The sequence below is a fragment of the Neophocaena asiaeorientalis genome, unplaced genomic scaffold (assembly GCF_003031525.2).
Source record: "Neophocaena asiaeorientalis asiaeorientalis breed wild unplaced genomic scaffold, Neophocaena_asiaeorientalis_V1.1 scaffold78, whole genome shotgun sequence".
Classification (NCBI taxonomy): domain Eukaryota; kingdom Metazoa; phylum Chordata; class Mammalia; order Artiodactyla; family Phocoenidae; genus Neophocaena; species Neophocaena asiaeorientalis.
The window spans coordinates 13,613,888-13,633,633 of NW_020175018.1; positions in this window are offsets into that span (position 1 = coordinate 13,613,888).

Here is a 19,746-nt window from a genome sequence, read left to right on the forward strand (position 1 = left end):
TCTGGCCGGTGACCCTCCCAGCTCGTCCTCACGCCTGCCCGCTGGGCCCGTGGGCACCTGTGTCCAGTGCCTCATCCTTGCTTTTCTGCTCTTTGGCTCTTGCTTCAAGGGTGGCCTCTGGAGGGCGCCGGCAGGGCTAGCTCACCGGCGGATTGGGTGAGGCCTGCCTTTCCAGAGCTCTCCCTGGCTGGGAGGGGGTGGCAGAAGCTCTGAAGGAAGGGGGGTGGACTCGGGGCCAGTGTGGCCCCAGCCTCTGCCTGCTGGAGTTCCAGAATGGGCTCCGATGACCAGCAGGGGCTGGGCCGGGCAGGCCCACCTGGGGGGTGAGGGGGTGCTGGGAGCAGCAGGCCAGTTCCAGAATGTTCTTCTGCGGGGGGGCTGCTCCCAGGCCTGGGTCTCGCAGACTCTTCCCTGCCCAAGCCCAGGTTGACCCGTCTCCACTGCCCCCTCCCCGTATCTGGGTCCACACAGCCTTTGGGAAGGGGGAGCACCCGAGAAGCACAATTCAGGGGCTTGGCCTTCAGGTCTAGGCCGACGGCCTGGGCAGAGGCTGGGACACGAGCTGCAAGAGTCACAGAAATAGTTTTCCTAGGCAAGGCTCAGTCCCTCCCTCCCTCCCTCCGTCCCTCCCTCCCAGGGTCCAGACCGCAGCTTCCTGGCCCCTCCTTCCCTGTGCCCCCTGAGCCCCAGCCCTTGGCGCCTTCATTGCTCTTCAGATTAAAGCCTCTCTTTACACCTGTCACCTGTGTGAGGTGTGTCTTTTCATGCTACATGAGTGTTCCTTCTCCACGGGACAGTTTGTCCCCCATCAAGTCCCCTTCCCTTGGGCCACGGAATCTGGGGCTTGAGCTGGTCCAGCTGGGTTCTGGGTTGCCTAGGCGGTTCCGAAGTGGAGACCCGGGTTCAAATCCCGGTTGTCTCCACCCTCAGCTGCAGGGTCTTAGGTAAGTTCCTGAATCTCTGAACCTCAGCTTCCTCATCTCTAAAATGGGGATACTCACAGGGCGCTTGCCAGGAGAAAATGAGGGGTGTGAAGTCCTCAGCGCAGGGCCTGCACGTAGCAAATGCTCCGCGGTCGCTGCGGCTGTTTCCTGATCAAGGCAGCCTTTCTGAACCCCTGGGTCAGCCCCGAACTGGCCTGGGGAGCCATTGGACTGGGCCTGGCTGTGAACCGCGCCCCTGCAGTTTTTAAGGGGGTGCCCTGTGCTCTCTCTCCTCCACGTCTCATGTCCCTGTCCTGCTGGAGTTGGGAGTCTCTGTGGGGCTGCTGTGCCTGAGACTTGGCTTCTGTCTTCGACGAGCCTCCTCTGCGAACAAGAGCCCTTGGCCTTTCTGCCAGCCTCGGAGGGGAGGCCTTGCACAGGGCACAGAGAGCCTGCTGGCCAGGAGCCAGGCCGGCGTGAGTTCAACCCAAAGCCCGCTGCGTGGTAGCTAGGAGACCCTGAGAGTTGACTTCATGTCTGAGCCTCAGCTTCCTGATCTGAAAAATGGGCATAATAGTACTTAGATCACAGATTCTGAGATTCATTCATTTCACAAACAGTGGCTACATATTTCTCATTCTAGTGTTGGGGACAGTAAATCCCCAAATACCAGAATGTTAGGTAGTGGCATGTTCCTACAAAGAAAATGAGAGCAGTTAATTAGAGAGGGTCAGCGAGGGAGTTTGCCTGAGCTACAAGGGTCAGGAAAGACATGAGCTGAGATCCCACCGAGGAGGAAGGGCCACGGGGAGAGCTGCAGGCCAGGGCAGGGGGCGGAGCTGAGTGGGGAGGGGATTTGCCGCTGGGCCTGGGGGTGCTGTTAGCTGCCAAGCGGGGGTGTGGGGTGGGCAGCTGGGCACGAGGCAGCCGGGCTGCTGCAGTGGACGAGGGACTGGGCAGCAAGTGGTGGGCCCAGGTTCCCCGCTCACTGGGGGGTGGGAGGTGAAGGAGAGAAGGGACTGACTCTGGGCACAGCAGCAGGGGAGCCTGCGGGGCAGTGCCGTGAGGGGGCCTGGAGATGGTGTCGACACGCTGGACGTGTGACTAAGGACAGAGGCAGGGCCCTGGGTCTTTGTGTCCTTGCGAAGGGCTGCTCCGGTTGGGTGGGAGCGCGGGAGTGGGCTCGCGAGGGAGCGGGGACGGAACACGGAGGGGCAGGTGAGCCTGGCGCCCGCGGTGGCTTGGTGAGGGGCTTGTGGGAGCACAGAAGAGTGTGGAGCTGGGCGGTGTACTTGCTCCTTACCGACCGTTAGCAGTTTTGTTGCGAAGGGAGCAGAGACTGGGAGGGTGGGCAGGGGCTCAAGGTCAGGGAAGCCTTCGTTGCAGGCTGCTGTGTCCGCTCTCCGCTGGGGGCGACCCGGGAGAGGTGAGAGGGCGGCGATGCCGGCCTGAGGGGAGAATTGATGCAAGCGGGCCTTGGAGAAGACGCCAGGCTGCTGGTCCTTTCTCACGGAGGGAAGGCAGACCCTTGGCATCCATTAGGCGGATTGTACTGGATTTAGTTCTGCAGGGAATTGTGAGGCGAGGCCATCAGCTGACGTGGGGAAAGGCAGGATGTGGGCAAGGGCTTCGGGGCGGGGTGGGAAGCCCACGCAGGACCTGGGAGATGGAACGTGGCGACGGTTCGTGCCGCCTGCCCGCCTGCGCTCTGTGAAGGATAGCTGCGCTGCTCTCATCCGCCGAGGGCCAGCGGGTCCCAGGGAAATCTGAGGGTGGGGCTGGCCCCCAGAGCTGGAGGGGCGGGGGTGTCGGCTTCCCACCATCCTGGGCGGGAGAGGCCCCAGGGAACACGTTGAACTCCAGCTGTGTTCCTTTCTGGCTCAAAGGGGCTGAGGCCAAGCCATGCTCAGGGGAGGTGAGAGCAAAGGGGCTTTCTTCTAGGAGGAAAAGTACAGGCAGGAGCTGGATTGGAAGGAGAACAAAGGTGAAGGCTTCTTGTGCCCCAGACTCATACCCAAGTCGGGTGACAGGTTTTCCATGAATCTGAAAAGCATGAAGCGTATGCTCCATACAAGGGAATGTGGAGGTGAAAAGGTCGGAGTCCTGCTCTCAAGAAACTTCTGACTTAGTGGGAGGAATAAGATACCCAGTGGGCCCGCCGCGGAGGAAGGGGTGTGAGGGACTCTGGGGGAGCTGGGGGAAGGCTCTGTGGAGGAGGTGACATTCTAGCAGGGCCTGGAATATGGGCACAGAGGGAGGGCATTCTGGCGGGGGCGTGCTGTGAGCGGAGGTGCCCATGTTGGGCCACAACAGGCAGCGCTGGAGGGCTGGCGGGCTGGCCAGAAGGGCTCTGGGCCGCCTCTGTGAGACCCCCAGAGCCCTCTCCGCAGCCCCGAGACAGGCTGCACAGCTGCATCCCGTTATCTGCGAATGTGTGTGTTTAATGGCTTTTCTCCGCTAGAAGACGAACCACAGGAGGACAGGGACCAGCTCACTGCTAGATCCCAGTGACAGCAGAGACTGGCACACAGCAGGCAGCGGTAAACATCGAAGAAGTGACCAGGGAGGGTGTTTAACCAGCCTCTGTGGAGGGCGGGGAGAGGGAGAGAGATGGAGAGAGTGGGAGAGAGAGAGAGAAAGAGAGAGAGAGAGAGAGAGGGGAGAGAGAGAGAGGGAGAGAGAGAGATGGAGAGAGTGGGAGAGAGAGAGAAGGAGAGAGATGTAGAGAGTGGGAGAGAGAGAGAGGTAGAGAGTGGGAGAGAGAGAGGGAGAGAGATGTAGAGAGTGGGACAGAGAGAGAGGGAGAGACAGAGAGAGGGAGAGACAGAGAGAGGGAGAGAGAGCGAGGGAGAGATGTAGAGAGTGGGAGAGAGAGAGAGGGAGAGAGATGTAGAGAGTGGGGGAGAGAGAGGGAGAGAGAGATGTAGAGAGTGGGACAGAGAGGGAGGGACAGAGGGAGAGACAGAGAGAGGGAGAGAGAGCGAGGGAGAGATGTAGAGAGTGGGAGATAGAGGGAGAGAGAGAAAGGGAGAGAGATGTAGAGAGTGGAAGTTAGAGTGGGAGAGAGGGAGAGAGATGTAGAGAGTGGGGGGGAGAGAGAGAGAGGGAGAGAGAGAACGAGGGAGAGATGTAGAGAGTGGGAGAGAGAGAAAGGGAGAGAGATGTAGAGAGGGAGATAGGGAGAGAGAGAGAGAGTGGGAGAGAGAGAGAGGGAGAGAGATGTAGAGAGTGGGAGAGAGGGAGAGAGAGCGAGGGAGAGATGTAGAGAGTGGGAGAAAGAGAGGGAGAGAGAGGGAGAGAGATGTAGAATGGGAGAGAGGGAGAGAGAGGGAGAGGGAGAGAGAGGGAGAGGGAGAGAGAGATGGAGAGAGTGGGAGAGAGAGGGAGAGATGGAGAGAGTGGGAGAGAGGGAGAGGGAGAGATGTAGAGGTGGGAGAGAGAGGGAGGGAGAGAGAGAGGGAGAGAGAGAGGGAGTTAGGGAGAGAGAGTTGGAGAGAGTGGGAGAGGGAGAGAGATGTAGAGAGTGGGAGAGAGAGGGAGGGTGATGGAGAGAGTGGGAGAGAGAGGGAGAGGGATGGAGAGAGTGGGAGAGAGGGAGTGAGAGAGGGAGTGAGAGAGAGAGATGTAGAGTGGGAGAGAGAGAGACAGAGGGAGAGAGATGTAGAGAGTGGGAGAGAGAGGGAGAGAGAGGGAGAGAGATGTAGAGAGTGGGAGAGAGGGAGTGAGAGAGTGAGTGAGAGATGTAGAGTGGGAGAGAGATGGAGAGAGATGTAGAGAGTGGGAGAGAGAGAGGGAGAGAGGGAGAGAGATGGAGAGTGGGAGAGAGAGAGGGAGAGAGAGATAGAGACAGGGATAGAGAGGGGGAGAGAGGGAGAGAGATGGAGAGTGGGAGAGAGAGAGGGAGAGAGGGGGGGAGTGATGGAGAGAAATAGGGGGAGAGGGGGAGAGGGTCAGAGATGCCAGGCTGCTCAGCTGCGGTTTTGGAAACTCAGGACCGCTTTCTTGGTGCTGAGTGGAACCTGCTGCTGGCGCCTCGGGCAGGTGGGAGATGTTGAAGGACCTGTGAAGGGTAGAGAGAGGCCTTGGGCTGGAAAGAGGAAGATTGGGGTGGCATTTGGTGCCAAGGGAGAGTGTGGGGTTCTTGATGGCCCTGGGGACACCCCGTCTGTGCCTAGGAGGACCCCAGGGGAAGGAACACGTCTGGGTGGGAAGGGGCGCTGAGTTTGAAGAGCTCTGTTGGGTAGACATGTTAGACCTGGCTGATTGGAGGCTGTCAGGGCTGCTGAGACCCAGTCCCCAGTGGGGAGGGGAGCCCGGGCTGCAGGGACGTCCAGGACTACCCCCCCACCCAGTCTGCGCTCCCCCCCACCGCCAATGCTCCAGCCTCAGGCGGCCTTCCCACCCCGTGCTCTCTGTTCCTCAGAGCTCCGGGCCACTGAATAGTTAGGATTTGGCCCCTTCCCCAGAACCCTTTTCCCCACTGGGAGCCCCTGGCCCCTCTCCAGGGCTCAGCTGAGACCTCCCGTCCTCTGAGAGCCCTTGCCTGGCACCCTAGACCAGGGCAGGTATCCTGGATGTGCTTGTGTGGCCGCCCGCCTGTCCGTGCTCTGAGTGCTGGGCACACCCGGCTCTGGGGACTACGTGTGTCTGTGCAGCTGCTCCAGGACCTTTGGGGAGAATGGGGGGCAGCCATCTAGTTGGAAGATGGGGTGGTAGGGGGCTGCTTGCTCTGCAGACACAGCTTCTCTTTACTTGGGGTTCCTTGGTGGGGGCTGAGGCCCTCCCCACATCGGTCAGCGCCCCCTGTCACTGTTCCCTGCCACGTGCCTCTGGTCTCCCCGCTATCCCTCCCAGGGTGCCGGAGGAGACTATCTGTGAATGGCTGTGATGGAGTTAGGGGCACTGCCCAGGAGAATCGGGAGGGAGGAGAGGAGGCTGGCTGGGCACCCAGCCTGGAGGCAGGGAGACGCTGCTCTGGCGGAGGGGGTGCTCACCGTGTCCACTGCTGTTCTGAGGCCAGCCGGCCAGCACAGGAGCTGGGTGTGCGGGGGACCTCCGAGAGAGCAGTTCTGAGGGCATGGGGACCGAGGCAGAAGTGCAGTGAGCTGCGCTGGGGAACCTGAGTGCAACTGCAGGCTGAGGACCAGAGCCACGGGGGAAGGGGGTGCTGGAGAGGCTGGCTTGCGTTGGTTCATTCAACCAGCAAACATCACTGGAGCCCGCTCTGCTCCAAGCCCTGTGCCAGGTGCTGGGGTGCTACAGTGGGCAAGACAGACAACTCTCCCCGCTTCCCAGCGCTCCTCCTGGATCCTGTTCCAGCATGACCCTGTGGAACACTGGACATACCCTATGTGTCCAGCAGTGGGGGATTGTTGGAGACCGGATGGAGCAAGCATACAATGGGCCATCAGATGATGTGCTTATCCGTTTATTCTTTTTTTTTTTTTTTTTTTTAAGATTTTGGGGATAGTAGTTTATTAATTAATTAATTTTTGCTGCATTGGGTCTTCGTTTCTGTGCGAGGGCTATCTCTCGTTGTGGCAAGTGGGGGCCACTCTTCATCGCGGTGCGCGGGCCTCTCACTGTCGCGGCCTCTCTTGTTGCAGAGCACAGGCCCCAGACGTGCAGGCTCAGTAGTTGTGGCTCACGGGCCTAGTTGCTCCGCGGCATGCGGGATCCTCCCAGACCAGGGCTCGAACCCGTGTCCCCTGCACTGGCAGGCGGATTCTTAACCACTGCGCCACCAGGGAAGCCCCATTTATTCTTTTGGAAGATGCTTATGACCGGTTCTGAAGCAGGGAAGGCCGCTATAACAACTATGGGTAAAGTACAGCCCCTTTTTGTAAGAAATCGAAAATCTACATTTTTGATCGCTCCATCTCTGTGTCCATCTACATGGACAGAGGAGCAGAAGGCTATTTCTCTAGATAGTAATGTGCTTATCCATGGGTGCTGGGGATGTGAGGGTTTTGGGGAAATCCGTATTGCTTTTTCTGCTTCCAAAAGATGGTTGTGAAAATGCTAAACATTACTGAACCACAAAAGAAAAAGATAAGGACTGTGGGTAAGTTTTAACTTTGCTTTTTGTTTTTCACATTTGATTTTTAAATCTTTCTATAGTGTCCACATATCATTTTCTAAAATTAAAAAAAATTTCCCCCTAAAGAGCATTGGAGTCCGGTGTACCTCTGGCAGAGAGGCAGGAGGGAGAGAAGCGGGAGGGGAGACTTGCTTAGATATACCAGGAGGCGGGAGGTGACTTCTAGCAGAGTCTTCCTGCGAGGGAGGAGGACAGGTAGGCTTCGGGGAGTAGAGCTCCTGGGGGACCTGTGATGAGGCCTCCTGCAGGCTGGACCCAGCGAGGTAGCTGGGATTCCTCTCGGAGCCTTTGGATGTGGAAAGTTGAGGTGAGTCAGTGGCTCCTTGGTGGGCACCTGCAGGATCCCAGCAGACATGGGTTGGGTCCAGAAACCAATCCCGGAGATGAGGTGTACTTTCTCCTGCCTGTGACCTGGATTGGCGGTGGAGGTGGTCATAGTTATAAACCAAGGGACGAATGGGATGAATGGTTCCATTTTTCTCAACACTTTCAATCCTGCAGAGGCTGGTTTCCCGAGTCCCAACAAAGGGGCAGAGCGCCGAAGCACCGTCCTCCACTGAGCACGGGCCGTTGAAGGCACCATGTCCAGCACCAGGGAAGCTGGGAAAAGCGCAAGGTCTCTAGGGAAAGTGATAGTGGAGAGGACCCGGGAACCAGGCAGGCCTGTGTGACCTTGGACAAGGGTCTTCACCTCTCTGAACCTCTCAGTTCTCTTATTTGTGCGTGTGGATGGCAGTCCAGAGCCATGATGCTGAGGTAGAGCGTCAACAGTGCCTGGCACGATGTCGACTCCCCAGGCGCAGAAAGAAGCGGGAGGTGCATCCCCTCCCACAGGGCATCCAGCTGTGTCCCTGGCTGGTCTCAATCCGCTGCCACTGCTCCAGGACACTTGGCACCCTCTCCAGCTGGATTTTGGCTGACCTCTAGCCAGATCTCTTGCGTGTGGACACACCTCTTTCCCTCCTTATTTGCTTGGGACTAGATTGGGGCTTTTCAGAAGGGACAGTGCCAAGGCAAGCAGAGTGCAGGCACTGCATCCCCAGATAACTAGAGTCCAGCCCTGGGCGGGCGGCCGCAGGTGGACCAGACTGCCCAGACCTCCACCTGCAGACATTCAGGATGGTCTGCTCCCTGAGCAGACCCTTCTGCACCGGATGGTACAAGAGGGCCTGCGGGGGGCGATGGGCACCGTAGAGGATGGGAGTGGGGTGGGGAGTCTTCCCTGCGGGTGGGACCAGGGCCCCTGGCAGCGAGAACTCCTGGAAAGGCTCTGAGGTGCAGCTAGGGCGTGATCGTCCCAGTGCTGGCTGCCGACTCCAGGCCTGACCTCCAGCCTGGAACCCACTGGCCTGGTGAGTCCTCCTGGATGACCGAGCTCCTATAGGGGCTGCTCCCGCCCCACTCTATCCACGTTCCTGGCCCCCCATTTCCTCATTTGCCGCTGCTGCTCCAGGCCCCAGAAGCCACATGCACCCTGACCACTGGAGGTGTCCTCATGGACCCTGGAGCTGGTGGCTCCTGAGGTCAGCCTGTATGTCTGACCCTGGGTGAAAGTGCCTAAAAGCATGTCTCACCTCATCCTCACCATGGGCCAACTATGTACCCATTTCTCAGAGGAGGAAACCGAGACTCAGGTGGGTCAAGGCACTGGCCGGACAGGGGAGGTGTTGGGTCTCTTTCCTGTCAAAGCTCATGCTCCTCTAGCCTCTCCCCGGGGCCCGAACTGAAGCCTCAGGTGACCTGAGAGCCCTCCTCTTCCTGCTTTTCACAGCCCATCTCTCCAGGATTGGCCCTGTCTGAGAGGCACCTTCTCCCAGAGCCCCGTTTCTGGAGGCAGGGCTGGTTCACACAAAGACAAAGAAGCAGGATAGCAAGGCCGGTAATGACAATTCTGGCAGATAGCCATGTGTCGGCCTGCAAGATGTGCTTTACACGTGCCTTCGTGGAGTCCCCACAGCGAGCCAGGAAACTGGCGTCACCTTCACATTTTAGGGACAATGAAACTGGGGCTTGGAGGATTTTAGTGACGGCCCAAGGTTTCTAGCTCCTCCCGTGGAGTCAGGGCGGAACCAGGCTTGTCTGATATGGGTCCTATGTTGGTCAGCAGGACGAGACACTTCCAGCTGGGCAGGAGGAAGACGTCTCTACAGTAGTGGAAATTGCTTATGGCCCGTGGCTCCTGGTTCTGCCCCCAGGCCCAGGCAGCCCCTCTCAGTGGACAGCACCCATCTGGCCCCCAATGCAGGCATTAGCCTGTCTTTCTTCCATTCCCCAAATCCAGCCCATGAGCAGGTCTAATTGGGTCCATCCAATGTATAACCTGAATCTGTCCACTTCTCCCTGGCCTGCCCTGCAGCCACCTTGGTCTCAGCCACTGTCAGCTCTCATCAGACCCCTGAGGCAGCCTCCCCTCTGGTTTCCTGACTCCACTCTACCCTCTGAGCCCAGCTTCCACGCTGAGCCAATCAAAGGGGAGTCCCATCGTATTCCACCAGTGGCTTCTCACTGACAACAGAAAATCCCACTGTATGATCTGACCCCTGTGACCCTTTCCACTCTCCTCCCACTTCCTGCGCTCCCTCACTGGCTGTCTAAGGTGCCAAGCTCACTCCTGCCCCAGGAGTTCCCTCTCCTGGGGACCTGCTGTTCCCTCTGATTGGACTGCCTGGGCCCCAGGGTGAGCAGTGGCTCTGTCTGGTTGTTTAGGGCTCAGCTCAGATGCTGCCACCTCCCAGGGGCCCTCCCTGCTTTCTCTGAGTTGCAGAGGGAGCCTCGACCACGCCAGCTGTTCTCTGTCCTGACGTAGTTCCTCTGTTCTAGTTGCCTTCATGACACTCGTCATGATCTGAAATTTTGTTGTCTGTGGACTTGTTTGCCTGGTTCTCATTTCCTCTCTCAGTAGATTGTGAGCTTCCTGAGGGCAGGGAGCAGGTTCACAGTGGTCACCGCCGAATCTCCAGTGCCTGCAACAGTGGCTGCCCCAGAGTATGTAGGTGCCCAGTAATTCCTTGTTGAGCGAATGAATGAATAAAACGCCCCGTCCCTGGAGTTGTTCTAGAAAAAGCTGGACTGCATGTGCTGGACGGGGGCCTTGGGTGCCAAGTTGTCCTTCCCTCGGGTCCAGTGCAGGAGCTCTGCGGCCCCATGGAGGGTCAGGCTGGCAGGACAAGTTCCCAGGGTCCCGAGCTCTGAGGAGTCATGGTTCTGTGGTTCATTCAGAGAACAGCAGGGCAGCACTCTTGATGGAAGCAGGAAAGACCATGTGAACCTGGGTAGGCTGAGTCTGTGGGAGATCCCCAAGGGTGGAGAGGCAGGGCAGCAAGGAGAGGGATGGAGCGGGAGTGGTCCTGCTTTGGATAACGTACAGATGCCCCCTAACATAGGAGGGGAAGGTCCAAGTGTTCATCCTGGCACTCAGGGCCCTCCCTGAAACAGGTGAGCCCCCTTGCTGGCCTCCTTTCCGCATCTGAGGCCACCCCCTCGGGTCTCCTCTGCTTCATTGATGGGGGCCAGCACTTATTCATACCATCTTTCCAGCGCCTCGCTGACCCAGAGGAAGTGGGTCCATTCAGCCAACAGAATTTTATGGAGCGGGGCTTCCCTTGTAGCGCAGTGGTTGGGAATCTGCCTGCCGATGCAGGGGACACGGGTTCGAGCCCTGGTCCGGGAAGATCCCACATGCCACGGAGCAACTAAGCCCGTGTGCCACAGCTACTGAGCCTGCGCTCCAGAGCCCGCGAGCCACAACCACTGAGACCGCGAGCCACAACTCCTGAAGCCTGGAGACTGGAGCCGGTGCTCCGCAAGAGAAGCCACCACAATGAGAAGCCCGCGCACCACAACAAAGAGCAGCCCCCGCTCGCCGCAACTAGAGAAAGCCTGCACGCAGCAACGAAGACCCAACGCAGCCAATAAACAAATAAATAGAACAATTAAAAAAAAAAAGAGGGTCTTCCCTGGTGGCGCAGTGGTTGAGAGTCCGCCTGCCGATGCAGGGGACACGGGTTCGTGCCCCGGTCCGGGAAGATCCCACATGCCGCAGAGCGGCTGGGCCCGTGAGCCATGGCCGCTGAGCCTGCGCGTCCGGAGCCTGTGCTCCGCAACGGGAGAGGCCACAACAATGAGAGGCCCGCGTACCGCAAAAAAAAAAGAAGTTTATTGAGCACCTACTGTGTCCAGGAGCTGGGGGCAGAGCAGTAGGGTGATGACTTCCTGCCCTGTGTTTACAGTGTAGTGAGGAAGAGGGACAAATGGACAAATAAACCTGAGTTTATTTTACCTGAGTAAAACGTCAGGCAGTGATAAAGGCTATGAAAAAAATAAGGGAGAATGCGATAGAGGGGTATTATCTTAGAGAGGTAGTCAGGGCGAAAAGTGAGCAGGAGTCAGCCATGGAAAGAGCTGTGAGAACATGCCCGCAGAGGGAATAGCACATGCTGAGCCCCTGAGGTGGGCACAGCCTTGGCAGGTAGGAGGACAAGGCGAAGGCTGGAGGGCAGTGAGTGATGGGGAGGCGGGAGATGAGTGGAAAGGCAGCCAGGCTGGGTGGTGCAGAGCCGTGTGGGCCGTAGAAGGACTTTGTACTTTGTTCCCAGCAGGCCAGCAGCCGTGGTGTGCTGGAGTCCCGTCAGCATCCTTGCAAGAGCTGGCTGTGCACGTCTCTTTCCCACTCTGTGTTCGGTGATATCACATTGGTAGCTTGGAATCGCCAAGGTGGGGAGTATTTGTACCACAGGGATCGGCAAGTTCTACAGATGAACTCTGCCCCCACAACCCCACCCCCACCCCCAACTGGTTTTAAACATTTACAGTACTGGGAAATTTTGTTTTTGTTTTTTTTGGCCACACCACACGGCGTGCAGGATCTTAGTTCCCCGACCAGGGAGCGAACCCGCGGCCCCTGCAGTGGAAGCGTGGTCTTAACCACTGGACCGCCAGGGAAGTCCCACTACTGGGAAGCTTTGAGTTGGGGTGGGCTATGACCTGCCATAAACATTTTCAAATGTCAGAGGATGGGGAGAAGGTGAGTGGACGGTAGGAGAGTGAGAGCAACAGTAGGAAGCCTGGGGACTTCCCTGCTGGTCCAGTGGGTAAGGCTCTGCGCTCCCAATGCAGGGGGCGCAGGTTCGATCCCTGGTCAGGGAACTGGATCCTGCCTGCCACAACGAAGATCCTGTGTGCCGCAACAACGACCTGGCACAGCGAAAATAAATAAATAAAAATAAATAATAGAAGCAAAAACTAGGAAGCCCAGTTAGCAGGTTAGTGCAGTGATCCAGGTGAACGACGGTGTGTCTGGACCAGGAGAGCAAAAGCAATTGTGGTGAGAAGAGGGTGGGCTGTGAATCTCTTCTGAGGGGGAGCTGCCAGGATTTGCTGATGGACTGGATTTGGGTTTCTGAGAAAAGAAGGAGCCCAGATGTTCTGAGGTTTTTGGTCTGCGTAGCTTACTGGATGATGGTGCCACTGATGGAATGGGAAAAACTGGGGGTGGGGAGGAAGCAGGGGTTAGGGGTGGTTCTCAGGGGGTTTGGGTTCAGACAGGTGAGCTCTGGGATGCTGGTACCCCAAGAGGACAGGTCATGCAGGGCTGGGACCCCTGAACTACATTCAGCGTAGAGGTCCCAGATGGAGATGGAGTTGTCAGCAAGATGATGGGTCTGCATGAGTTTTGCTGGGAGGAGGTGACGGGAAGGGAGAAGGGGACCAAGGTCTGAGCCCAGAGTCTCCCTGCATTTAGAGGAAGGGGAGGAGGGCCCCGCAAAGGAGACTGGGGAGGTACGAGCCAGGAGAATAGAGCTAAATTGCTCTCTGCCCAGCTGATACTTTTGTTTTTTACACTAAGCATGAGGGGTGTGTAAAGGAAGGATATCAGGGGTTGGTGGCTGTGCAGCCCTCATTCCTCTGGGAATAGAATCCCTCTTCCCTATGGAGAACCCATCAAAAGGGGCTGAAGTGGGCTGACCAATCCCCTAGTCTTAGGGATGACACATGACCCGACCTGGCCAATCAGAGGGCTCCTGCCTCCCCATCTGCTAAGACTAGTTCAGGGATGAGCACATGACCCAAGCTGTGCCAATGAGTGGATCCCTGATATTTCCTGTTGGAGCTATGGGAAGATGCCCCTTCTGCCAGGGTTGCTAAGCTGGGAAAATGTTATCCTGGGGATGCTAGTGGCAGGGCCAGCTGTGTAATTGTGGGCCCAGTGCAGAATGGAAATGCAGGGCCCCCTGCTCAAAAAGCAGGAAAAAGTGCCACTAATGGTGCCTAGAACGCGTTTCCTTCCTTCCGCAGGCTCTCAACTTGTCATGGTGTTTTTTGTCTGCTGTTTAATATCATTCTAAGTAAGGAAAAATAAACATTTTAACTGATTAACATGAATTTTTCCATTCATCTCTATACTGTGCAACAGCATAGTTTAAAATGCAAATATTAGAGTGTTTAATTCGTGTAACACGAATTACACGATTTGTATTTCGTGGCTTATCCCTGAGGGTGCCTTGAGCTGGTCAGAAAAGACGAGTGGAAACCAGACTCAGGAAGGTTATAGGAGGAGCAGCTGGCTGAGGGGATATTCCAGGACCTCCCAGGCACCCTTCCACCCTGCCGTGCATGCCCACGTGCGTGTTCCCTCCCTCCCTTGGGCCTGACAGTTGCTGAATTACCCCTTCCACTAACCACCAGACTGATGTCCTGAGTCCTGGCGCTGGGCTGGGACCTAGACACCTCCCCTTCCCACAAGCCCCGCTTCAACCTCCAACAGAAGGGTAACTCCCAAGGATCTCAGTACTCAGAGAGAGGGTAGGTAAGAGGCTCGCCCCCTCCTGCACATGGTCTCTGGTTGGCCAACCCAGGGCAACAAGGGCGGCCACCACGCCCTGCAATGCTTCTGGGCACGTAGCCTGACCCCAACCCTCCCTAAGCCTGTGCCCAGGGTAGAGGGCAGCAGTGGTCATGCAGAGGGGGGATGCCAGGCAGGCCTGGGTGTCAGAGTCGGGGACAGAGGACCTGTCCCAGGGAGGCAGGGAGGCAGGATGGCATGTGAGTTGAAAGTCTAAGCCCTCAGCGCATGCACCATTGTCCCATCAGACTTCACTTCCAAAACACAGATTCAAAGTCAAAACGATTATGGATTTCAAGACGGCATAAATGTTAAGCCCCATTAAAACAGCAGAGCGTTAAACCCCAGGCATGGAGTCTTTTGAACGCGTGGCCCTGGGTACTGGCCGTGTGCCCATGAAGCTGGCCCTGGCTGGTGGCCACCTTGCTCACGCCCCAGAGAAAACCTAAGAGGAGGCCAAGGAGAGACAGGAAATGCCAAGAGAGAGTGAGCGAGCCCTGTGAACATCATGTGAGCCTCTGGGTCCAGCTGTGCCTGGAGCTAAAACACCAGGGACTTCCCAGTTCCAGAGCCAATTAAACTCTGCTTAAGCCAGCTTTGGTTGAGTTTCTGAGGTGTGAATAATGCGGGACCTGCCGAGGTGAGGATCCAGGCCTGGGAATCTGGAGACCTGGATTCCTTTCTTGGCTTAAAGAGTTTTGGAACTGTCTGCCCATCCAAAATGTCTGTGGGTCACTCAGAGATCTGACTGCCCCCCCCCCCCCACACACATGGACTTGTAAAAAAAAAAGGTCCGTTATCTGTGTTAGACCTCCGGTTCTTTGTCCCAACAAAGGGTAGCTTTATTCCTCAGCCTTCCAGCGTTCCTCAGGCTGGCTGATGTGCGTGTCAAAGGAGACCCTCACGTCCCACCCCGGGGTGGGGGATGTATGTGTGTGTGTGGCTTGGAGGGTGGCTGGGAGCTAGGGAAGGAAAGTGAGGAAGGTGTGTAGGAGTGTTCAACAAATGTTAGAAAATGACTGGATTGGGGGGCAGAGCGGGGGTTGGAAAGGAGTTAGAGACCCAGGGGGCTGGGGGTGGGGAAGGGGCTGATTGGGGGAGGGTAGGCGAATCACCTCTCACCCACTGTTTCTCCTTTAACCCACTCCTTGGACAGGACAAACAGTCCATTCATTCATGCGTGCATCCATCACTTCATTCATTCCTTCGCCAAGCCTGTGTCCTGAATGAAATTGTTAAACACGCACGGAGTAAATGTTGACTGTGAGGCATAGCCAGGCCTTGAAGATACCCAGACACCTTGTTGGAGATTAACCTTGAAAACATGATCGCGAATTTATGGAAAGACACAAAAAATCCAACAGAGTTTACATGACACTTCTGTTCTCCTTCCCCAGCCCCAGAGTGAAAAGAACTTGATAGGGTCCCTCTGGAAAAAGGTGCATCTTCTCACTTCTTAGGTCATCAATTTTGTTCAACAGGAGAGAGTCGGTAGAATAACTGTCCTGCATTTTGCACGGAAAATGTATTATCTGAGCAGAGCTGACCAGTGATGATATCGCAGCTCTCGTTTATTGGGCACCTACTGTGTGCCAGGCGTGGTGCTGTAGAAGGCTCGCTGCATAGGTGGGTACTCGCAAGCATCCTCATCGTGCACAATAGGGTTTGGAGGCTTGGAAAGGGGAAGTGAAGTGCCTAGTGTTGCCTAGAAAGTGGCAGCCCTCGGTTTGTAATCAGGTCTGTGTGGCTCTGGAGTTTGGAAGGACAAAGCCCCGGCTTCGGACAGGCGCCCCGTGGGGAGGTGACCCTGGGAAGCCCTCTGGCGCCTGGCCTCTGCATGCTGGTCCACGCTCACTCATCTGATATTAACAACTTCCAGGGAGGGGATGTTGCACAAGGAACCCATATACAGTCCTAGGTCCACCCGCTCACCCTCCCTCTTTGCTGAGGGTCCCTTGGATGGGTGTGTCCTTGGGGCTCGGTCCATTGGAAGGAGGGACAAAGCTCGGCTTGGCCTGGAGCCTCAGCCGAAACTGGTTGGGGCAGCTGCTCCAGACTGTTGTTATACTGGTTTATTCCCTCCCTCTGTCCCCACCAGTCACCCCCGCCGCCACCCCACTGACCTGGGGGAAAGAAGGAAGTTCCTATAACACCAAGAATCACTACCATTTCTTGAGTGCTTGCTGTGTGCCAGGCACTTCGTGAAGTCCCTTCATGGGTGATAACTGAATCCTCCCGTCCCTGCCTTCTTTTTTTTTTTGCGGTACGCGGACCTCTCACTGTTGTGGCCTCTCCCGCTGCGGAGCACAGGCTCCGGACGCGCAGGTTCAGCGGCCATGGCTCACGGGCCCAGCCCCTCCGCGGCATGTGGGATCTTCCCGGACCGGGGCACGAACCCGTGTCCCCTGCATCGGCAGGCGGACTCTCAACCACTGCACCACCAGGGAAGCCCTGCCTTCCTTTTTGCTCCCATCTCCTGCCACTCTCCCCATTGCCCTCTCCCTCTTGGGAGCCTTCGTCCAGTTCCAACACGCCAATGAGTTCCTCTGTTTACTCTTTGCACTTCCTGTTCCTTCTGCCTGGAATGCTCTTCCATCATTGTTCTTCCGGCTAGTACGGTAGAGATTTCTAGGGCCCACCCATCTGCTTCCCAGACTGCCAGGGGCACTGCCCCTCCCAGGTCCCTTGCAGTTAGGTGGGGTCGTGGGACTAATTCAGCCAATGGGCTGTGAGTATAAGTGAGGAGAATCGCTTCCATTGCAGAATAACCGAACTCCTGAATCGCTGTCACCGCATGGGGGAAAGCATCCTGGGAGAGTTGTCCGATTTAGTTGGACTTTGCATGGTCAAGAAATTAATCTTTGTTGTGTTAAACTGCTGAGATTTGGGGATTAATTTGTTACCGCAGCAGAGCTTATCCTACACTGACTAATACAACTGACCTATTTAGATCTCAGCTCATATATCGCCTCCTCTGATCATCAAAGTTAAAGTGGTGCCACCAGCTCCTCATCGGTCTTCTCCAGCCCTGTTTCATTTTCCCACCACACTTATCCCACTGTTCAGTGGTTCACTTGCTTGTTGTCTGTCTCTCTACTAGAATGTAAGCTCCATAAGGGCAGGGCCCTTGTCTGTCTTGTTCATGCTGTGTCCTTGGTGCCTAGCACAGTGCCTGGCATATATAGGTACTCAATATATATTTGAATGAACGGATGAATGGATGCCTTTCTTGAATGAGTCAGTGACGTAGGCAGATGACCATGCTCGTGGGTGGGTGTGGAGTCTGATATTACCACCTGCAGCTTTCTTACTGTGATTAGACACAAGCCTCAGATCATCAGAAGGCTGGAAGCAGTGGTTCCTTTTTCTACTTTTGGAGCATCAAGACTGGGTTAGGACCTTACTTCTTTCCTCCTGCTCTATCTCCTCAGATGAGGGAACCTGGGTCTGCTAGGAAAGCAACTCATCCCAGGTCCCAAGGCGAGCCTGTGACCCAGAGCCAGAACCTGCCCCTGGGTCTCCAGACTCCTAGTCCAGAGCCCTTTCTGCCGAGCTTTGCCACTTCGTCTTTAGTTTCAGCTTAAGTTGCTAAAGACATTTCCCAAGCACTTTTGCCTCTTACTACCCACCTGGCCAGGTAATCTAGCAACTCTGAGCAAAACATTCTGTGATGATTGACGGGAAGGACTGGGCGGGGCTGGGACGGGGGTCAGAGGTGAGAACAAGCAAAGTGCCCTCCAGGATGTGTCCTCAATGTTTGTCCTTTTGTCTCACAGTCTCTTAACAGAGACGGAGGGCAGGAGGCTGACTCCTGGTGAGCCACGGCTTTTTGGTTGAGTGCTCTGTTCTCAGGGGTTGAGCCTGCCCCACACAGGGTGCATATCACTGCTCCCCTCTCTCTGCTCTGTAGCAGGCTACATCGATGATAGCACCTGTCACATCACACTTTTCTCTGAAAAATATAGTGTTAATTTTTTCTTCTAAATATAAAAGTGATACATGATCATTGTAGAAAACTTGGAAAACATAGAAACGTGCATATGATAAAACAAAGGTCATCTATATTCCCTCCGCCTTTCAACCGTTTCAACGTTTTCCAGCTTCTATTCCGTCTGTTTTATCTGCACATGTGAATCGATAATGTTACCTGTACCCCAGATGTCCCTAGGCCCTGCCAGCTGGGGGTGTACAGGTGGGCATGTTAATTTCAGCATGTCCCCCTCCATCCCTCTGGCCAGCACCTTGGCCTCCCCTCACAGCCTTTTCCGTTAGGTCTGGGAGTGCCTGGGGGAGCCACATATGAGCTCCAGCCAAGTTCCTCCATTTTAGCCTCCTTGTGGGTACCCAATGCCCTAGTTCCCCGAGGGTGGCTTCTGTTGCTGCCCCTGTCCTGGGGCCTGCAGCTTCCCCTCCCCTGGTGATTCCTGAGTGGCAACACTGGGAGGCATCAGATGGTCCTGGGGCCTCATTATCCTGCTAAGAAGCAAGGGAATGTTTCTTCTCCAGAGCTGTGTTGGCTGTACTTAATCACCCAGGCCCTGAAGCAACCATGCCTGTGTCCTGGGTTTCCCCATGTCCCACGTGAAAATGCCTCCTTTTGCTTGGCCTGCAGCCCCTCTCTCTGGAGGACATCTTTGGTCTGTCACCTGTACCACCCTTTTCTGAGAAGAGCGTCCCTTCTCTGCCCATGAGCTTCCAGTGGGCACGACCAAGCCCCGTCCAACCCTGGCTGCAGGTTTGGGACAGGACAGGGTCCTTCCCTGAGATCTTCTGGGTTGGAAACAGGAGAAGAGGACAGTCCTTCTTGGGTGGAAAAGCCATGGGATGGGAGTCCACGAGCTGCTTCTTACAGCTGTCATGAGAAGTGGATCTGCAGTAGGAGAGTGGCGTGCTCAGTGCAGAGAAGAAAGTCACGGGAGGCAGAGAGAGCATCTGGAGATTTGCCCCTGGATCCAATTGTACCTGAAGCCAGCCGCACCCCTGCCCACGGTACAGTTCAGAGCCACGAACCAAGAAATGCCACCTTTTGCCCAAGTTGGTTCCATTCAAGTCATTGTTCCCTACCATAAAGATCGTGACAAATCCCAGGAAGAGGTCAGTCCCTGCCCTGAGTGGGGTGGGATACAGACACCGCTGTCCTGTGTGTCTCTCCATCCCTCCACCCTGCTAGTTCGGGTTCAGCTGGAACTTAACAATGTTACTGTTTAGACAACATCAGGGTCATTTGACAGCTCGCGTTGTAATATGTTATACATTCTTCTCCACGAGACTGTGAGCTCCAACAGAAAGACTGGCTACTTCTTTGTCGTGTGACTTCTGCCAAGATTTCTCATTTCTAAAACTGGGATGCTCACGGTATCTATCTCTGAGAGTAGCTGGGAAAATTAGCTGAGTGAATACATACAGAGGGATTTGCTGTCCCCTTATCTGCTCTTCTTTCTCTCAGTACTCAGCTCAGTGCTTTGCACTGGCCAGGCACTAAGTGGGCACCCTGCAAATGTGTGTCCTGTGCATGGAGATGCAGAAAGACATGCCCCGCACCAGAGCGACACCCACGGACACACACACACACACACACACACACACATAGGATAGTAGCACTCAGATCTCAGTATGCTACACAGTGACCCTCCTGGGAGCCCAGGGCATCCCCAGCCCCTGGCTTCTCTGGAGGGCAGCCTGCAGCTCTCCCAGGCTCTCAGCTGTTATCCCCGCGGCTCCACATTGCTGGGAGCACAGCTCGGAGCCTGGTTCTGCTTTACACCACGTATCAAGGACAGCAGGACCTGTGGTGTTCTAGGAGCTGAGGGAAGTATGTGTGTGTGTGCGTGCGCGCGTGTGCTGGTTAACTTGGGGGGACCAGGGGCTTGCTGGAGCTCTCG